General features: G+C 37.4%; 1 long non-coding RNA gene and 1 pseudogene across 1 annotated transcript in view; one reads left to right on the forward strand and one right to left on the reverse strand.

The window, feature by feature from the left end:
* The window catches only part of LOC142553737 (uncharacterized), a 33,517-nt gene that overhangs the window by 6,934 nt on the left and 3,659 nt on the right, over window positions 1-22,924 (forward strand). The window contains exons 3-4 of the long non-coding RNA XR_012821992.1: window positions 17,565-17,674; window positions 17,972-18,074. This is a non-coding gene — a long non-coding RNA (uncharacterized LOC142553737). The remainder of the gene's footprint in view (window positions 1-17,564; window positions 17,675-17,971; window positions 18,075-22,924) is intronic.
* LOC142554242 (protein ANTAGONIST OF LIKE HETEROCHROMATIN PROTEIN 1-like) lies at window positions 21,408-22,845 on the reverse strand (annotated as a pseudogene).

The raw sequence follows: 22,924 nt of genomic DNA on the forward strand, positions 1-22,924 counted from the left end.
CAGGTGAAAGCCAAAAGAAAGAAACCAGGAGGTTTATTACACAGCTTGTCTATTCCTGAATGGAAATGAGATCACATTTCTATGGATTTTGTGACGAAGCTACCGCGATCTTCCCGAGGTTGTGATGCGATTTGGGTTGTGATTGACAGATTAACCAAATCAGCAATGTTTTATTCCGTACAAGATGACGTACAAATATGACCAGATGGCAGAGATTTATGTCAGAGAAGTGGTCAGATTGCATGGAGTGCCGAATTCGATTGTATCAGACTGTGATCCTCGGTTTATTTCGCACTTTTGGCACAGTTTTCAGCAAGCTCTAGGTACTAAATTGCACTTAAGTATCGCATATCATCCCCAGACTGACGGACAGTCAGAGCGGACTATCCAGACATTGGAAGATATGCTTAGAGCTGTAGTGCTATATTTTGGCACTAGTTGGCAAGATTCTTTGCCACTTTGTGAATTTTCGTACAACAACAGCTATCAGACGAGTATAGAGATGGCTCCATTTGAAGCGTTGTACGGCAAGAAGTGCAGATCCCCTCTTTATTGGGATGATATTTCTGAGGTACCTGAGATTGAGCCTGATATGATTCGAGAAATGACTGAGAAAGTGAAGCTGATTCAGAAAAGAATGAAGACAGCTCAAGACAGACATGCCAAATATGCCAATGTTCGTCGTCGATCATTAGTATTTGAGACAGGAGACATAGTATTTCTGAAGATTTCTCCTTTTAGAGGCGTTGTCAGATTTGGCAAGAAAGGGAAGTTGTCTCCACAATATATTGGTCCTTACGAGATTCTCGAGAAGATAGGAGATCGTGCCTATCGACTTGCTTTACCGTCTTCTCTATCTGAAATACATAATGTCTTTCATGTATCTTTATTGCGGAAGTATCTTCCTGATGCATCTCATATTCTTCAGCTAGACGAGGCCGAATTTGATGAGACACTGAGTTATTTTGAAAAGCCGATCCAGATTCTTGATCGTAAAGAAAAGCAACTCAGAACGAAGACTATTCCGCTTGTGAAAGTTCAGTGGAGTCGTCATGGCATCGAAGAAGCTACTTGGGAAGCTGAGTCAGACATGAGACAGAAGTTCTGAGAGTTATTTTATTGATGTGATTCTCTTTATTTAGCTTCTGTATATCTCCTTCTTGTATCTGATTTGATTGCCTGTGATTTCGGGGATGAAATCAGATCTTATAGGGGGAGAAATGTAATGCCCGAGATTTTGTTATTGTAATCTGAAATGATTTATTGATAATTGATGTGATTATAGACGGAAAGGATCAGACCTGGAAAGACGAAAGAAGACCTGAATTATGTGTGAGGACAGAACCCCTCGCGCATATGCGCGACCGAGCAGGGCGCATATGCGCGAGGTAGGCAGAGAACCTCACACATATGCGCGACTAGGACCCGCGCATATGCACGAGTATGGCAGAGAACCTCGCGCATATTGCGCGAAGAGAGGACGCGTATATGCGCGAGCTGAGGATAGGAAAAATGCCGAGACCAGTAGGTCTCGCGCATATACGCGAGACGTGCAGCTCAAGAGAGAAGCCACTTGGCTTGGACATGCAATATAATATGAAGCTAACTTCATTTTCTTCAAAATTTTAGCTGGAAACCGAGACTTCCTTTGGAAGAATGCTCAAGTTTCTTCAAACCAGAGATTTGTGAGTTACGCAAGATCCGACCGTCTAATTTTCAATCTGAATTCAGTATCAGACTCCTCTCGACAAAGGCTTCAGAAGGACGTAAGTTTTATTACTTTCTGATATGATTTGAAAATATGATATGGAAGAAATCCTGATATGACTGATATTATCTGTTCCTGAGATTGTTGTAATTGTATAATCGAAACCAGATCGAAGAACATACACCGTATGAAATTGTTATCATTTTCAGATTGAATTTGATTGAGATTATACAGATTTGATATCAGATTGTGCTGTTGATCGATTATGAGTTATGATTTATATCTGCTGAGATTGTATTGCTGGGTATATCGAGATTGTGCGGTTATGCCGTTGAAATAGAATTAGATTGAGTTCTGATTATATCAAGTATTGAATTGGGTTGTATATTGATATGTACTTCTCAATATTGTCATTGCCAGATTGAGTATTGACAGATTTGAATTCGAGACTTCGACTTCGTCAGATCGACAAGAGAAAGGTATAAATCAATGTTGAACCGCAACTCGAGTTAGATCTGACTTGAGTTTCCCAAAACCACATACTTTATTTATTGCATTGATGTTTGCAATTCATAAGATTGATATGCTTAGTATATTGATTTATAGTAAAGCATGTATATAGTTCGGGCAGATGTGCCTAGTCTTTGGCAGAGCCGCCAAGACATTGGACTTTTGGTGTATCGATGTTGCTTAGAAGTAGATCGACTTCTATCGCTGAGATTCGATACAGAATGCAAAGTATGAGTTAGACCGGGATCCCTAGATTAGAGAAGAGCCGAGTCTGAGATTATGAGTCACGAGTTTGATTTACAGTTTTATATCGATTCATGTCTTTCAGATTGTGATACATGTTATTGATATCTGTTTCATGCTTTTATATCTGTCTATATGATTGCATGTATATGTTGTTTATAATGGGAATATATTTCTCACCAGTGTTATCCGGCTGTTGTTGTGTTTGTATGTGTGCATGACAACAGGTGGGACAGGATCATGGTCGAGAAGAGGATGAGAGATCAAGATTAGCGTGGAGATCCGGACTTAGAAGTAGATTGGCTTTCAACACTTGATGTATAGTTGTTGAACCCTAGTTTGAAATGAATGTATTTGTACAAGACTTGTACTTTACTTTTGATGTTTATACCAGATTGATTATTATATGTTCCGCACTTATGTATTTTAAAAATAAAAAAAAATTTAGACCCGAATAATTAAATGATCCTAGTATTGATTAAGAAAACGAATAGATTCGGGTCCCCACACTTTTAAACTTATTGGGCTTAAATATTTTTTTAAAATTTTAATTAAACAATTAGGGGCCCATTATTTACTAATTAATCATTTAAATATTATACTAGTGGTACCCTACACCTATTATTTTACAACAACCAACACTTCCCGACAATCATCAATTTTCTCGTGAATTGCTGCTTCAAAGTTTTCGGTGACACCTTATCCGAGAATTTTCACCAAGGCACGCATGTATTCTCTTTTATGTATCATTCACGCCATATTTATGTTTAATGTGTGTTGTAACATGTAGGAACTTTCGATCCAACAGCTGCACATGAGGATGTATGGGTTTTGTTTTGTTTCATGCATTTCCACAATTATCACTCACGTTCTCTGATCTTGATGCAAAGGGCTGCGACTCTGGATTGTTTAGGGGCTGTTGGTGATGTCAAGATGCTGTCTTGAGGTTTAGAGTGGTTACTGGACGCTGCAAGCGAAAGAAGAGAGGAGAGTCTCTTTTAGGGTGGCTTGTTTCTTTGGATTTTGAGCGTGCAAGAGTCGGCCAGCAACTCATGGACTTCGCCGAGCCTTAGACCAGACCCTGGTGGGTCTGGGACCAGGCCTGGAGGAGTTCAAAACTCGCTGGAACCAACCACATACGCGACAGATCGGGTGAAGAGTAGGAGAAGCGTGGGTGCTCCTTCGCGGAGATTCGGTGGTGTGAGCCTATGAGCATGCATGGGGCTGGTTGCGAGGGTTCAGTGGACTCTTTAGTGTCTGGCCTAGGTCCCTGGTAGGTCGAGCCATGGCTGGTGCCGTCGGGTAGGCTAGGGCGTGAGATTGGAGTTGAGGAAGGTAATAGGAGGAAAAAATAGGTAGGGCCGAGACTTTTGGGTAAATTCTGGAATTTTCAGCCGTGGAATTTAGTGTCTTGAGCTAAAATTTTAAACTCTAGAATTTTATAATATTTTAAATTGATATACTCGGGCTAATATCATATTATTCTAAAATTATACAAAATTTACCTATAAATTTTTTCAAAAAAAATTGGGCCACCCGGGCTAAAGCTTGGGCAGAAGTCCACGTAGCTCCGCCCCTGCTGGTGATTATGTGTTAGGGTCTTTTAGGTGTTTTTAAGGTGTGGTAAAATGTTGGAAAAATTTTGGTTAAGTTTCGAGTCGATTCGGATTAAAACCGGGACCCCGGTCCAAGTTTTAAAACGAATCGATTAAGTTTTGAAACGGACTCGAGTTTACGTCTAGGAATGATTATAAATATGTTTTGGGACATGTTTAAGAGTTTGGTAAGCTTCAGATCAAAATAATGAGTTTTGGATTTATCCGGGATTTAATCGCCGCACGAAACGTTAATTAAAGAATTAATTGAAACGCCTAGATTTAAGTTTAATAAAATTATGGAAAATTATATTTAAGCTCAAATAATTATTAGAATCTAATTTTTTAATTTGAGAATTTTCTGCTAAGGTTTGGTTTAATTCGGAATTAAAAAGCATTAATATGTTATATTTAAAGATTTATTTAAAAATCATCGATTTAAGCCAAATAAATAATATGAGAAAATTCATTTAGGCTAAAATAATTATTTGAGACATGTTAGAGTCAATGGAATTAAGAAAATGTCAGAAACGTGAAATTTTTTGTCTAGGGGCAAAATGGTAATTTTTGGGTTTCCATGGGCAAAATAGTCATTTTGCACACGGGGTGAGATTTTGATTCTGGCAGCGCCCTAAGCACATTTTATCATGATTTAAATGTTTATGCATCACGTTTATGATTTTTATGTAATTACGATAAATACGTTACATGCTTGGTTTAAAGGAAAAATTACGTATATGCATGTTTTTATTAAGTGGTGAATATGATGATGTTTTTTTGAAGGATGAGAGTTGGTTGTGACTGACGATATATATGTATACGATGACATGAGATATGATGAGCTGAGGTCAAGGCTCAGTGGACGGGTAATGCTGTCGATGATGTCCCCGTCGCCGGGTACCACGGTTTTATAGATGGATCCATCGAATAGAGCTGATACGAAAGTCACAACTAGTGAAATGAATTCAGTTAAAAGAAAATGTATACGTTTATGACGACATGAGATGACATGATTTAACACGTATATGCTGATACGATGATACATGCTATGATTATTATCATGTTTTGAAAGGATACATTTACCTATACGATTTTTACTGCAGACACGAAATGTATGTTGATTATGCTATTTTTCATTGATGTGTGCTACGTATATGTATTTGTTATTATTGTACAGGTGTGTTGAGTCTTTAGACTCACTAGGCGTGTGTGATGCATGTGAGATTGATGATGAGGGGACTGTAGGTGCCGAACTCTGAGTAGGCAGACATGGCGCGGTGACAGGACCCGAGGACCGCATGTTTTCCGCGTAATGTTTTATGAGATTTGAGAGGAGAGTAATATTTTAATATGTTGATGATTTTAAAATTTTTATACGTTTATGTTTACGTATGAGTTTGGATAAGTTTGGTTATTTTAAACCGCGTTATTTTTATGGTCAAATAAATATGATTATTTTAAATGTTCATTTGTAAATGCGAGTTTTTTTAAAAAAATATATATTTTCCGCACTTTTAAAATGAATAGACGCTACAGTTGGTATCAGAGCAAGGGTCCTGTATAGGGTGGTGCCACCGCCAGCTTCTGCAGCTCAGTCTTCAAGCCTCAGGTCTGTAAGTTTAAATGTTTTAAATATTTTTAATGCTATCACCTGCATGTTTACATGATATACGTTTTACGGGACATATTTATCTGTCGTTATGTTTTGAGATTAGATGCTTTAAAATTTTTATGCATGTTACGACATGAAATGAGAAATTACATGATTTTCATGCATGCTGGCTTTGTAGTGGAATTGGACATGATTAAGAATTTGGTTATTGGGTGTTAGGAAATTGTTGAAAATTATTTGACTAAGTTGAATTGTGGTTAGTGGTACTTATGTTTTACTTTTTGGGTAATAAGTTAATCATGAAAATTATGAATGCTTTTGGGACATGTGGATTTTCTAGGAACCAAGCGGAAGTTGGTGGGCATGTGAGGCCCAGGGCCGAAGAGGATGGGGGGTGATCGCCGGTGCCATGAGGTTGCACGGACTCCGTGTCGGGGTCCGGGTAGCCTCTGAACTTGCAAACTCGCGAAAATTCACTAACTTATTGATTCATTCTTCCAATCCAAGCTTAGGGACCATGAACTAACACCTCGAGACTCATCCTAGGATGCTATTACATTGATTCAAACCCGTACAAACACCCCCAAACGTCCCCAAGCATCGACAAGCAACTTCAATACAACAATAACCCGTAATTCGACATCATTTCGCTTCCTACGACTTCTATTACATCCCAAGCCAATCCCGGCCCAAACGAACCACCAAATAACACCTAAATACATCCCATAACATATCTAAATGCGGTAACACAAGCCCGGCGGTGCCCAACGAATCCTGCAACTCAAAAACTTCAAATCATGATGAACATCATTTTCATAAGATCGTAGGTTTGAGCAGTCACATGAAAACAACCATAACTCACTTGTTTCTTTTCTGAAAATTACGAATTTTATATCAAATCGAAGGTATCGAAAAGATTTACGTTTTCTGTGCTGAAAATATTTTCAGAAAACGAATCAAAATTACACAGGCACCGAATTGATAGCAAATACATTTTTTTGAGATCTAAAATGTTTCAGAAATCGATTCAATGCATAATCGCTCAAATTTTGCTCATAATAATCAAACTTTCACGCATAACATACATCAAAATATCTACTATGATGAGATCGATGCATAAAATGAAAGAATATACATGGCTTTTGATATTTAAAATACCGAAAACGATGATACCGAAGCGGGGATGATGCGAGAGACGATCCGGAACGACCGTGGCATAATTTTCTTGAAGAAAACTCACGAAAATTGCTGAAAATTTTCAGAGGAAAGGGGCGGCTGCTCTTGGCAATAAGAACCCTAGGTTTTTTCAAAAAAATATGAAATGAAATGTGTATGTTTGTGTTGTGGGTTGGACGGTTTTTGTGTGTGTAAATGTGGGTGTGTGCGTGAGTTTAGTGGTTAATTAGGGGTAGAGTGGTTAATTAATAATTTAAAAATGTTAAATAAAAGTTAATCCACACTAACTTCTACAAATCCACTAATTAAAATAAAATGCACAAGTGCTACATCTTTAAAAGTTTAAAATCATAAAATCACCTAATAATTAAATTAGGCTTTTAAAATGCTTAAAACTAAATAAATCATTTAAAATGTCACTTCCTTGACTTAAAATAAAATTCCATATTTTAAAATCTCCAAAATCGTCGCCGGTCTCTTTTTCTCGATCCCGCATCGAATAATCGCCTGAAACATGATACTCGAGAAACATTTTAACGTGCATCAATTAAACATATAATAATTTAAAATAATGCAATTAAATAAATCATGCATCGCTAAAATCAATTTAAAATTAAATAAACAATTTAAATAAATGCATGTGTTTTACGTGTATTGAATTTGGGCTCTACAATTCCTCCCTCACTTAAATAAATTTCGTCCTCGAAATTAAGTCTTACCAAACAGTTCCGGGTAGCGATTTCTCATCTCTGCCTCGGTCTCCCAAGTGGCTTCCTCCACGGATTGATTCAGTCACCGAACTTTGACCAGCTTGGTTACTTTGTTCCGAAGTCTCCACTCTTGTCTGTCTAGGATTTGAACATGTCTTTTCTCATACGACAGATCTGGAGCGAGCTGCAACTGGCTCATAGCTCAAAACATGCGAAGGATTCGCTAGGTACTTCCTCAGCATCGAGACGTGGAACACATTGTGTACAACGGCCAAATTCGACGGTAGGGCAACACGATAAGCTAGTGTCCCAACTCTGTCAAGAGTTTCGAACGGTCAAATAAACCTCGGACTAAGCTTGCCTCTCTTCCCAAATCTCATAACACCCTTCATAGGTTCTATCTTTACGAAAACGTGATCACCTATGGCAAACTCAAGATCCCTTCTCCTTTTGTCAGTATAACTCTTTTGACGACTCTGTGCGACCTTCATCATGTCTCGGATCTTGACAACCACGTCTGCAGTCTGCTGAACAATCTCTGGATCAAGTTCTGATCTCTCACCGACTTCATCCCAATGAATCGATGATCTGCACTTCCTCTCGTATAGTGCCTCGTAAGGAACCATACCTATAGATGATTGAAAACTGTTGTTGTAGGTAAACTCCACTAGAGGTAGCTTCGATTCCCAATTCCCATGGAAATCAATCACACAGGCTCGCAACAAATCCTGCAAAATTTGAATCACTCGCTCAGACTGGACATCTATCTGAGGGTAGAAAGCTGTACTGAATAGCAACTTCGTCCCCATGGCTGCGTGCAAACTCTTCCAAAAGGACGATGTGAACCTCGGGTCCCTGTCGGACACAACTAGAAACCAGGATTCCAGTGCAATCGAACTATCTCCCTGATATAGAGCTCCGCATACTGCGTCATGGAGAAAGTCGTCTTCACTGGCAAGAAGTGTTCCGACTTAGTAATTCGATCCACTATAACACAAATGGCATTAGATCCTCTGACTGACCGTCGACAAACCAACAACGAAGTCCATGGTTATATTCTCCCACTTCCATTCGGGGATAGGTAGTGGCTTAAGCATCCCTGCTGGCCTCTGATGCTCTGCCTTCACCTGCTGACAAGTGAGACATTCAGACAGAAATCGACGGATGTCTCTCTTCATACCTGACCACCAATACAGAATCTGTAAATCCTTGTACATCTTGGTACCTCCTGGATGAATGGAATACGGATATGCATGTGCCTCTGTCAGAATATCCTCTCTGATCGAATCAACACTAGGCACCCACATCCTTCCTCTGTACCTCACAATATCATCGGACACTGTGTAGAGTACACTGCCCTTGGCTTCATCCTTCAGTCGCCATTTCCGCAACTGCTCATCTGAAGGCTGACCTCTACGGATTCGGTCAAACAAAGAAGAGTGGACTGTCAGATTAGATAGCTTAGGAGCCCTGCCCTTAGAATAAACTTCTAACCCAAATCTTTGAATCTCTGACTGAAGAGATCTCTGCACTGACAACTGTGCTACGACTGCAACTTTTCTACTCAAAGCATCTGCCACAACATTAGCTTTTCCTCGGGTGGTAGCTAATTTCATAATCGTAGTCTTTCACTAACTCTAACCACCGTCTTTGTTTCATATTTAGCTCTTTCTGCGTGAAGAAATACTTGAGACTATTGTGATCAATAAATATATGGCATTTCTCGCTGTACAGATAGTGTCTTCATATCTTCAACGCAAAGACAACGGCAGCTAACTCAAGATCATGAGTCGGGTAGTTCTTCTCGTGCACTTTCAACTGTCTGGAGGCATAAGCTATAAACCGCCCATGCTGCTATCAAAACTGCGCCTAACCCAAGCTTAGAAGCATCGGTGTACAACACAAAATCGCCTTACCCCGATGGCATGGCTAAAACTGGCGCTGTAATAAGAGCTTGCTTCAAAGTATCAAAGCTCTTCTGGCACTCATAACTCCATACGAATTTAGCATTCTTTTTATTCAATGAAGTGAGTGGCAGTGCTATCGAAGAAAATCCCTGAATGAATTTTATGTAGTAGCCTGCTAAGCCTAGAAAACTGCGGATCTCTGACGCATTCTTCGGTTCAACTCATTCCTTAACCGCTGCTACCTTAGCTAGATCCACCTCAATACCACTGCTAGATATTATATGACCCAAAAAAACGCTACCTTCTCCAACTAAAATTCACACTTACTGAATTTTGCAAACAGCTTGTGACTCTGCAAGACCTGCAAAACTGTACCCAAATGCTGACTGTGCTCCTCATGGCTCTTCGAGTAAATGAGAATGTCGTCAATGAACACTATGACGAACTGATCTAGGTAGGGCTAGAATACTCGGTTCATCAAGTCCATAAAAATCGCTGGAGCATTCATCAGTCCGAATGGCATCAATAAGAACTCGTAATTCCCATATCTAGTCCTGAAGGCTGTCTTATTAACATCTGCATCCTTTACCTTCAGCTGATGATACCCTGATCGAAGATCTATCTTAAAGAACATTGTAGCTCCCTGCAACTGATAAAACAAATCCTCGATCCTTGGAAGTGGGTATTTATTCTTGATCGTTATCTTGTTCAGTTTTCGGTAATCGATACACAGCCTCATGCTCTCATCTTTCTTCTTTACAAAGAGCACTGGTGCGTCCCATTGTGAGAAACTAGGGCGAATGAATTCCTTGTCATGAAGCTCTTGAATCTGCTGTTTGAGCTCTAACATCTCAGCTGGATCTAGTCGGTACGGTTCTTTGGAAATTGGCGCAGTGTCTGGCACAAGATCAATAGCGAACTCCACCTCTTTCTCTGGTGGAAGGCCTGTGACGTCATCTGGAAAGACATCAGGAAAATCTCTGACTACTGATACATTAGATATCGACGGAGTGGGTACGTCAGGTGAAGAAATAATACTGGCCAAGAAAGCCTGACACCCCTTTTGAATAAGTCTTTGTGCCTGCATGCAAGAGATCATGCGAGGGAAACTTCTCCTTCTATCTGGCTCAAAGAGAAACTGCTTCATGTCCAAAGGTCTTACCAACACTGACCTTTTCTAGAAATCAATCAGATCTCTGTTCTTCGTTAGCCAATCCATTCCCAAGATAATATCAAATTCTGGCATTGGCAACACTGATTAGATCGGCATACACTAGGTGGCCTTGCAGCTCGAGATCGATGTCTCTGACCACGCTAGTAGCTGATAATTCTTCCCCTGATGGGACTGTCACTGAATAGCTCACGTCGAGTCCAATAGACTTGACATCCAGATGATTAGCGAATGTCTCCGAAATACAAGAGTGAATGGCCCGCCCCTGAATCTATCAAGGCCTTCGTGTCTACTCTCTTTATGAAAATATTTTCTGAGAGACGTTGGTACAACACAAAAATTTATATCCCAAAAATTCTAATCTTAACCTCAAGCATAGTAGAAATCTCTACACTCAGTCACCAAAATTACTAACTAGCACACTAATAATCCCAAATAAAATTCAAAAAATGCAAGACAAAATTTAATACTTAGCTGAATTAAAGAAGTTACCAGTCAACAAGGTCGTGTCTGGGTTCGCCTCCTCTGCCTGCATGGTGAACACTCTCCCCTGAGTCAGCTGCATCCACTGTGGGCAGTCTTTCAACATATAATCGCTGGCTCCGTACTTGAAGCCTTTGCCCGATCCAAATAAACACTGACCTGGATGCTGGCGGTTGCACTTAGGGCACACTGGGTACTCACTGGGTCTCTGAGGAGCCTTCTGTTGAGGAATAGGACCCTTGCCTTTCGGCGGTCCCTGAAATGGCCTCTTCCCCTGCTGCCCCTGGAAAGGCCTCTTGAACTGGGTTCGCTGCTGTTGCTGCTGCTGAGGTGCCTGATAGGGCCTCTTGCCCTGCCTATCGACCTCAATGTACCTCTGGTCTTGCTCTGCCGCCAAAGCTCTCGACACGGCAACTGCATAAGTCGTAGGACCAGCAACTCGAACATCACGGCGCAAGATCGACCGCAACCCGTCCATAAAATGCCTCAGATTCTCCCGGGCATCATTTGCAATCAGGGGCACAAAGTGACACCCCTTCTCAAACTTCTTGACGAAGTCTGCCACGCTGCTGTCTCCCGGTCGCAGTGACTTGAACTCCCTGGTCAGGTGGGAGCGTACTTCTTCAGTGAAGTACTTAGAGTAGAAAACCTCCATGAACCCATTCCACGTCAGTGTTTGTAAGTTCACTAACACTGACGCGCTTTCCCACCAAAGCCTGACATCTCCAGTCAACAAGAAGGTGGCACATATAACTCTGTCTGCATCCTGCAGCTCCATAAACGCAAATATTACCTCGATGGACTTAATCTATCCTTTAGCTATCATCGGGTCAGTAGTCCCTGAGAACTCCTTCGGATGCATCCTCTTAAACCTCTCACAGACGGCCTCCGATCTGGGCCTCGTCCCTGTGTCTACTGCAGTCTGGTTCGCCGCAAACTGTGCGAAAAACTGAGTCATTCCTGCAAGCATCTGGGCCTGCATATCTGGGGGTGGACGACGGGGAGTGACCCTATCCCCATCACGGGCTTCCTTATTCTCATCGACTGCTTCACACACAATCCTATGTCTGGGAGGCATACTGTTCCAACATTTACCTAACACGTAAACCCAACATGCATGAACATAATACTAATATCATAAGATGCACTTAAATTGAAATCAAACATGCACATGCTGAAATCATGACTGGATACATATTACATGAATGAATTTAAAACTTTAAAACTTACAGACTTGAGGTGTGGTTTCGTGAGTTTCTCGCAACTGGCAGTAGGCATAACCCTTTACAAAAACACCACTCTGATACCAACTGTAACGTACCATACTTTTAAACAACTTTAAAATTTGCGAAATTTTTTTTTCTTAAATAAATAGAAACCTTCAAATTGCGATAACAATAAACTGATCATTCAAAATATTTGCAACGAAAAGATCATAAATAAAGTTTGCTAAAAACACTTGTTTAAATATCGTAAACAATATCGTGAAATCAGAGTATTTGAAACATTGCATAATTTCTTAAAAACATGGGCGGTCCTCGGGTTTGGCCTCCTGCTCAGTCCAAGTCGGCTCATTGGTCCCCACCTCTCGTCTCCTCAAAGTCATCATCACCTACATCGATCAAGTCTAGTGAGTCTAAAGACTCAACACGTATAAACTGGATATAACAAGTAATACATAATAAAACCACATGCATCTTTAAAGTAGAGCGTACATATTTGAAACTTGAACGTAATAGCATAAACAAACTTGAAACTTGAACGTAGCAACATAAATATAGGTGTGCCAACATCATAAAACTTTTCATAAACATGCTTGCTTCATACATACTTGAACATATATAAACTTCATCATTTTGCGTATAGATATGTTTCAAAGCAAGTGACCCGTACATAAATGTGCCTGATCAGACTATACCACAGTACTGGGCTGACAGGGAAAATCCACTGCCACATACATGAGATCCCCGGTCATGCTTTACTGGGTGGATTGGTCCCTAGTCATGCTTTACCTGCTTTTCAATCCTGATCTAAACCCGGTCATGCTTTATCGGGGTGGAGAGGTCCTCGGCCACGTTCACCGACTTCCAAACCCGTTCATAATTTAATCACAATACATTTAGCATACCTCAAAAACTTAAAATATTTTCTTTTGCACGTCGAACATACTTACGTGGCGTTGAGGGATTCGTTGGATCTCGCTTGGGGCCACTGCTGCACATACTAACATGAGTTCGAATACCTATCTTGCATAACTTAGACGTATAGTCATGCTCACACCCAAAAATGACAAAACATTCTAAATCTCTCGGGACTTGACCTCGTCTAATCATTGTACTAAATCATAACTTCAAACCCCAAAACAATCCCTAAAAAAAATTAATTTTTTTTAAAAAGGGGTACACGGATCCCGTGTAAGAGTCCGGGTACCGGTCCGGGTAGATGATGGAAATTCGCATTTTTGGAGGAAAAAGAGTACGGACTCCGTGTCGGGGTCCGGGTAGCCTCTGAACTTGCAAACTCGCGAAAATTCACTAACTTATTGATTCATTCTTCCAATCCAAGCTTAGGGACCATGAACTAACACCTCGAGACTCATCCTAGGATGCTATTACATTGATTCAAACCCGTACAAACACCCCAAACGTCCCCAAGCATCGACAAGCAACTTCAATACAACAATAACCCGTAATTCGACATCATTTCGCTTCCTACGACTTCTATTACATCCCAAGCCAATCCCGGCCCAAACGAACCACCAAATAACACCTAAATACGTCCCATAACATATCTAAATGCGGTAACACAAGCCCGGCGGTGCCCAACGAAGCCTGCAACTCAAAAACCTCAAATCATGATGAACATCATTTTCATAATATCGCAGGTTTGAGCAGTCACACGAAAACAACCATAACTCACTCGTTTAATTTTCGAAAATTACAAATTTTATATCAAATCGAAGGTATCAAAAATATTTACGTTTTTTGTGGTGAAAATATTTTCAGAAAACGAAGCAAAATTACACAGGAACCGAATTGACAGCGAAAACATTTTTTTTGAGATCTAACATGTTTCATAAATCGATTCAATGCATAATCGCTCAAACTTTGCTCATAATAATCAAACTTTCACGCATAACATACATCAAAATATCTACTATGACGAGATCGATGCATAAAACGAAAGAATATACATGGCTTTTGATATTTAAAATACCGAAACGATGATACCGAAGCGGGGATGATGCGAGAGACGATCCGGAACGACCGTGGCACGATTTTCTTGAAGAAAAATCATGAAAATTGCTGAAAATTTTCAGAGAAAAGGGGCGGATGCTCTTGGCAATAAGAACCCTAGGTTTCTTCAAAAAAATATGAAATGAAATGTGTATATGTGTGTTGTGTGTTGGACGGTTTTTGTTTGTGTAAATGTTGGTATGTACGTAATTTTAGTGGTTAATTAGGGGTAGAGTGGTTAATTAATAATTTAAAAATGTTAAATAAAAGTTAATCCACACTAACTTCTACAAATCCACTAATTAAAATAAAATGCACAAGTGCTATATCTTTAAAAGTTTAAAATCATGAAATCACATAATAATTAAATTAGACTTTTAAAATGCTTAAAACTAAATAAATCATTTAAAATGCCACTTCCTTGACTTGAAATAAAATATCACATTTTAAAATCGCCAATATCATCGCGGGTCTCTTTTCCTCAATCCTGCATCGAATAATCGCCTGACACATGAAACTCGAAAAACATTTTAACGTGCATCAATTAAATATATAATAATTTAAAATAATGCAATTAAATAAATCATGCATCGCTAAAATCAATTTAAACTTAAATAAACAATTTAAATAAATGCATGAGTTTTACATGTATTGAATTTGGGCTCTACAGTCTTCAAACCCCAGGTCTGTGAGTTTAAATGTTTTTAATGCTATCACCTGCATGTTTACATGATATACGTTTTACGGGACATGTTTATCTGTCGTTATGTTTTGAGATTAGATGCTTTAAAATTTTTATGCATGTTACGACATGAAATGAGAAATTACATGATTTTCATGCATGCTGGCTTTGTGGTGGAATTGGACATGATTAAGAATTTGGCTATTGGGTGTTAGGAAATTGTTGAAAATTATTTGACTATATTGAATTGTGGTTAGTGGTACTGAAGTTTTACTTTTTGGGTCATAAGTTAATCATGAAAATTATGAATGCTTTTGGGACATGTAGATTTTCTACGAAATTACTGATGGTACGTGGTTGCTAGTTGAGTTAATTTTTGAGGATTTCATGTAAGGAACAATGATTGAAAGACTACGACGATCTTTGGAAGTATAAATACGTAGAATTTATTTAGTATGCAGCTCTACCTAGTTAGATTTAAGGGTTGAATTGCATGAATTGAAAATTTTAAAGATCTAATTGTAATAACCAATAAATTGAGGACCTAAGTGAAAATAAAATCCTAAGAGACTATTTTCGAATTTACCGAATTTCGGGATTAAATTTTGAGTTCGAAAATTTTAAGGTTTAATGAGGCTAAAATCGGATATGTTATGGGGACAAAAATGCAAATTTCGAATGGTTGTAGGGCCAAAAAAATGTAATTTTCGAGAATTTTAAGGGTCAAATTGCAAATTTCGAAATTTTTGAGGATTAAATTCGAACTTTTGAGGAACACTTGGGTTAAATCAGTGATTTTCGAGGTTATGAGAATTGGTTTCAAGTTTAATAAGCTTAAAATTATTGAAATTTATGTTACGAGAAACCTATAAAATGGGATTAGGAACGCCAAGAACTTATGGGTAATTGTTGGATTCTCGAGATTAAGGACAAATTCGGATATATTCGAGGAAAGTAAGAAATAATTTTGCAATTTTTAAGAAATTTGGAGATTTGTTTAGCAGTAAGTGAGAAGCGAAATGTTTAAATGACCAGAATTTTGATGATTTAGATATGAAAGGATATTTGGAACCTTGAGATATTTGGGTTATAATGTTATAAGAAATGGTAATCAAGGACATTGTAGGATGAATCAATCTTGGGCTTGAAAATTTAAGTGTTAGTGAAATAATGTTGTTGCAAATTAAGAATTTAAAGTGATGACAATTTAAGGTGAAATTGATCAGTCAATTAAATTATAAGAATAGACAAGGAGCTAACAAAATTTTGGAAACTTGAGGTTTGATGTATCATAAGTTTTAATCGAGATCTTAAGAGTTAAAATTATTCGAACTCGTGTTTTTTTTCTAGAAAGTTTTATTCAAAATCTTAAGAGTTAAAATTATTCGAACTGATGTATCTTAAGTTTTAATTTTTTCTAGAAAGTTGGGTGTGGTTGATGGTTAGGATATTTGATAGACGCATGTAAGGGTTGAGGTTGATACCTTGTTTTGAGAAATTTTTTAAAGTCATTAAGAAACGTGGGACTAAGTGGATATGTGTGTTGGAGTTAGACTATCTATTACTACTTGGGTTGAGTAAGCTTGAATTTTCAGTTTATGAAATAAGTGATCGTACGGAAAATTTTGGGTGGAATAAAAACAAAAGGGAATTTGTTGTATTCAATATAGGTTGCCAATAAGCGAATATTAATATTATTATCGAGTAAGAAATCTAAAACTTTGATATGAAGATTCTAGAATTCTATGGGGTATAAGTGAAGTTGATTTATTAGAGTTAGTCTAAGGCTACCATAGGATGATTTAATAAGTTTTATACGCTAGTATGTATTCAGTATAGAGGATACGTAAGAATGCGACATTCGTTTCAATGAGGAAAGTCCAGAGTCTTAGGGCTCAATTTTCTTGTAATTGGGAAGAGAATAGTATAAGCATGTAATTGATACCATAAGGGTTTTATTATTAGGTAGAAGATCGATATTGTATATTTTGGGATTTACGAGTTAACATTACTCGAGGATTAAGATTTGCAACAATTTTATAATCGGGATGTACTTGTAAATAATTAAGTTACGTAAGGTTGATGCCATAAGATAAGTATTCGATTCAAGGATATTAGGCTAATATTATTACGGGGTTGAGATAAAGTTTAAATTTTAAGTGTTTTATCGAGGATATGAATCGATCGGTAAATTTTGGTGCTAAAGTTTCTTAGGGTGAACTGCATAAATACAAATAGTAATAGATCAATGAGCATTACGAGTACAATATAAGAAAAGTAAGACGCTACATATATACACACATATTAAAATTTTTATATTAAATTTTTTTGTTTAAAAATATACAGATTATAAAAAAATGAAAATTAACTTTTTTAAAAAATACTGTTGTATAATTAAGTATTATAAGATTATTTAAAAACCTAAAGGTATAAATAAAAACAAAAGATTTCTTGTAGTGATTCTCTGTTTGCTTGGGCTTCGATTATTAGCCTCTGACTGTTTAATTTTATGTTCACTCACCTGCACACAGGTTCATCATCCTCATTCTCGAGTGTTGCCTCGTTGGTTTGGGACTCAAAAGTGTTGCTGGGTCAATTTTCTTTTTTTGTTGTGTTCTTCTTGGAGCTTCGTTTTGCCTCAGTTAGTCTTATCATTGTTGTTCTTCTCTGTTTCTTTGGATTTTGTTTGCTTATTTGCTTTTGTCAACGCATTGGATTGGAACGCTCTGTGGAATCAGTCTCCTAACGACAAATTCCCCATGGTTGTACGGTCTTTGTTTTCCGTTATACGTGAATTTGTATGTTAACGTGCTTAAGAATACCTGAAATAATGAATGTGTGAATTGCTTTGAAATATACCAGTTCTTAAATTGAAAATCTGAGTATGAGTGAAAGTGTTCTTATAATTTGTATTTTTTTTATATAACTGCCGCTGTAGAATTGTGTGGACACTATTGCAGCCAATTAAAGGTGCAGCCCACCCTCATTGAAGAGTTGCGTACAGAAAAAATGCTAGGTTCTTCAACCCGAGCAGGATATAAGTTTGGTTCTTGGTTAAAAAGTTTTATTGCATAGGGTTTATTTAAACATGTTTGTGCTGCGTCAGTTTCCTGTTTGGCTTGCATTATTTTAGAAATTACTCACCTTGCCTATGTGCCATATTGCGCTTTAATTCGTTTTTTTAAACTACATAAACGTTTGTCCTATTTACACTATAAAATTTTCACACGTTTAGTGAGTCAATTTCGCAATAATGTCACACTCACACAAACAAAATTCCTCAGATGCCAATATGGAAAAAAACACGCCTAAAAAAAATTTGCTTGTTTGGAAGATCGTAGAATGGCAAAAAATAGCTGGCGAAATACAAAAAACCAATTACAAATATCTACCGACGGTGATACAAATTGTGTTGAGGCAGACTTGTTGCAATCTATAGTCAACTGCCCAGAACTGCTACCTGATGTGCCTAATTGTGAATTTTGTGATGCAAAGCGTATTTACTTAGAACCGCCAGCATTCTGTTGTGCCTCGGGAGAAATAAATCTTTTGCTTACAGAAATGCCTTTCGATTTAGTACAATTATATTGTGGTAGTGATGAAGATGCTAGAGAATTCAATAATTGTGTTCATAGTTACAATAATATGTTTGCGTTTACATCACTTGGAGTCCATTGCGACAAATCTTTAGCTAGACAAAATGATGGCATTTACACATTCCGTGTACAAGGTCAACTTTATCACTTAATGGATAAATTAATACCATCAAATAACAAAAATCCCAAAAACTTGCAGTTGTACTTCTTTGAAACTGAGCATGAAATATCGAATCGAAAGTGTGTAAGCTCAAAGTTTAAAGAAAATATTATACAAAAATTGATTCATATTTTAGCACTGAATCCATATGCAAGTCTCTTCCGGAGCCTAAATAGCATTAAAAATCTGAGCGAATATAAAATTTCCTTGCAAGCTGACCCTATTATTGACCAACGAACTCTTAATAAGCCTACAATGTCTCAATTTGCTGGAATATGGCTAGAATCTAATGAATATGAACAATGTACAAGCCAGCATATACAACTTTATCCAAAGGATAATCGCCCTCAGATAATCAAACACTACTTTGCTTGTTATGATCCTATACAATATCCTCTCATATTTCCAAATGGGGAATCTGGTTGGCATCGTAAAATTGCAAGATTGAATCAAATGCAAAAAAAAAAAAAAAAAAGGCGCCCTAAACCAACATGTAGAAGCCAACCATTTACGACATCCAAAGTTTCACAAATGCTGAACATGTCATACAAACTGAAATAAAGGTGACTCTAGGTTGCCATTTTTTAATAATAAAATTAAACTTTAGTACTCCAATGTGTACAAATAAGATTTGAGCAAGCGCAATACTCAAAGGTCAACGATATCATGTCGTGAGTATTACTGTTATAAGTTACAAATAAGAGAAAACGATAAATCTTTTCTATTACATATTGGAATGCTTCTTCAACAATATATAGTTGATATGTACATCAAAATTGAAACATCGAGGTTAGATTTTTTTAGGACTACAGACATACAAAATCGTTTACGAAATGAGGTATATCGTGGTTTACTAGATAGTATTACACAAGGTTGCCAAACGGGCCTTGATGTTGGAAAACGCATATTCTTACCTACGTCATTTCTTGGAGGACCTAGAGATACGCGTAAAAGATATATGGATGCTATAACTTTAGTTCAATGTTATGGAAAACCTGATATTTTCTTAATAATAACTTTGAATCCAAATTGGCCAGAAATAAAAGCGTTGTGTTTACCTTTTGATGAAATACAAAATAGACCTGATTTAACCTCTCGAATATTTTATGCAAAATTACAAGTTCTAAAAAAAGAATTGTTCAACAAAGAAATTTTTGGTCATGTCCTTGCTTATGATTACGTAATAGAATTCCAAAAACGATGTTTACCGCATGCGCATTTTCTTTTTATTTTGAATAAGGCTTCAAAATTATTTCATATCGTTTGTGCTAAATTACCTGTTCCGCATGCTCAGCCATACCTATTTTCCATGGTAGTTAAGCATATGATGCACGGAGCTCATTGACTCCAACATGCCCTTGTATGAAAAATAGCTCATGTAAATTTAATTACCCTAAAGAATTCTCCGAGAACACTAAATATGGAATAAATTCATACCCTATATATCGTTGTCGAAATAACAATCATGTTATTACTATTAGGGGGCACAACTTGATAACCGTTGGGTTGTGTCTTTTAATCCATATCTCTTAGCCAAATTTAATTGTCACATTATCGTTGAAATATATTCAACTATTCAGGCTATAAAATATATATACAAATATATTTACAAGGGTCATGATAAGATTTTATATACATTAGTTGAAAACGAAATCAATCCCGTAGTTGATGAAATTAAAAATTTCCAGTGTGCAAGATGGATTTCACCACCTGAAGCAATTTGGCGTATTTCAAATTTGATCTAAACCATGTATATCCATCTGTAATATTCTTTCCAATTCATTTAGAGAATGAACAAGTAGTTACTTTCCCTGCCAATCAATCCCTTACCAGCATTGCCAACAACTGAACACTCAAAAAAACTATGCTAACACAATTTTTCTTCATGAATGAATACAATGAATATGCAAGAAAAATGAAATGCTTATATATTGAATTTCCTGAATACTTTACGTGGCATAGTGATTCAAAAGAATGGGAACCACGTAAAAAAACAAGAGTTTATAGGGCAGATTTATAGTTGTCATCCATCAGATGGTGAAAAGTTTTATTTAAAGTTGTTGTTAATGCATGTGCCAAAACCTACCTCTTTTAAGGACAGTCAATGGAGAAACTTTTTCTACATTTAGAGAAGCTGTACAAATGTCAGGTTTAATGGAGAGAGACAACACTGCTGATATGTGTATCCAAGATGCTGCTACTTACTTAGGGCATCCGCATCCGTCGGAATTAATCCATGTTAATAACTCTCCATCTCATCAAAAATGATGGGGTCCACGAGCCACATATTCATTACATTAATACTTTCCCTATTATTAACACATACCCACATTCATTTAATTTCAACTTTCATTATTTATGGGTCCCACTGTCCACTTACTCATTTTTTTTATTTTTAATTATTTCAATTTCATTCTAATATTTCTAAAATTTTACAACAAATATTACTAAAAATAATTAGTATTATTATTTTAAAAATAACTTAATTCCAATATTCATTAAAATATTATTAAGAAATGAAAAAAAAGTTGGACTTTTTTATTTAAAATATTATTTAAAAAATGAAAAAACAACTGTTTAATAGTTTTATTTATTATTTTACGAGTTTCATTTATGTAAATTTAAAAATTTATTACAAATTTGACTGAAAGCGTACACATAGGAAACAACAGTTGAACATAATGAAAAACAACATATAAATCAAACATTTTGAAATTTGTAATAAACTGACTTCACTAATTGTTGTTGTACTCTGTCCAAATATGCTCAACTAAGTCGGCACGAAGTTGGTGATGTAATTGAGAGTCACGTAGTTCGGAATTTCTACGGAGATAATCATGAAATCCTCGGTTTGAGCCTTGGACAGGTTGTGCGGGTTCGTCACCTTCGTCGTTAGACCAATTTGTCACGTTACACCCCTTATCCTCAACAATCATGTTGTGCAAAATAATGCATGTTAACATAATATATTTTAATTTTTTTCTGTACCAATAATGAGCTGGATCTCTAACAATCGCCCATCTAGATTGGAGCACTCCAAATGCCCGTTCAACATCTTTTCTTGCAGACTCTTGTCTTTCCTTAAACAATCTCCTTTTAGGATCCTCCAGACAAAGAAAAGCCTTAACGAAAGTAGCCCATTCCGGATATATTCCATCCGTTAGATAGTAACCCTTCGTATAATGAGTGCCATTAACTGTGAAATTGATCTCCGGGGCATTTCCTTGCAAGATATTGTTGAATATGGGAGATTCGTACAACACGTTAATATCATTACGTGAACCCGCGACCCCGAAGAATGCGTGCCATATCCACAGATCTTGAGATGCGACTGCTTCAAGTACGATTGTCGGCGACCCATGGCCTCTGGTAAACTGCCCTTTCCAAGCAACTGGACAATTTTTCCACTGCCAGTGCATACAATCAAGGCTACCCAACATGCCAGGGAATTTGTGTTTACTCTTCGTGCATTTGAAGAAGACGTTGAATATCATCAGCATTCGGCCTTCTCAGGTATCGATCACCAAATATTTCAACCACATTTTGGCAGAATTTGAAAAGACACTTGATGGCAGTTGATTCCCCCATACGTAGGTACTCATCAAGATGGTCGGCAGGGACTCCATAAGCCAATTGACGTATAGCAGCTGTGCATTTTTGTAGTGGTGACAATCCTTTCCTTCTAGCAGCATCGTTCCTCATTTGAAAATACATTGAATTGGCCTCAAGTGCATTCATAATGTGAAGGAATAACTCTCTTCGCATACGAAATCTTCTTCGAAATATATGATATTGATACACTGGGCTGGCGGAAAAATAATCATTGACGAGCCGCAAGTGACCGACTTCACGATTTCTATGGATGAACCTTCTTCTTCGTCGAATATCGTTACTACTTTCAGAAGATTCATGTATTTCTCTGCTTAGTTCAAGCATGCATAACATCATTTCTTCTCCCGGATCACAAATTTCGTCATTAACTTCAGCTTGTAATTCGTCTTCGCTTGTTGGGCTAGAGCTGGAGCTGGAGCTCGAGCTGCTCGAAGAATGAGACATTGTATACAAATAAGGATTAAAGAAATAAATATTGAACCTACAAATAAAAGTTTGAGAATGGTAGAGAATATATATTGAG

This window comes from Primulina tabacum, chromosome 8, assembly GCF_025594145.1.
Source record: "Primulina tabacum isolate GXHZ01 chromosome 8, ASM2559414v2, whole genome shotgun sequence".
Taxonomy (NCBI): domain Eukaryota; kingdom Viridiplantae; phylum Streptophyta; class Magnoliopsida; order Lamiales; family Gesneriaceae; genus Primulina; species Primulina tabacum.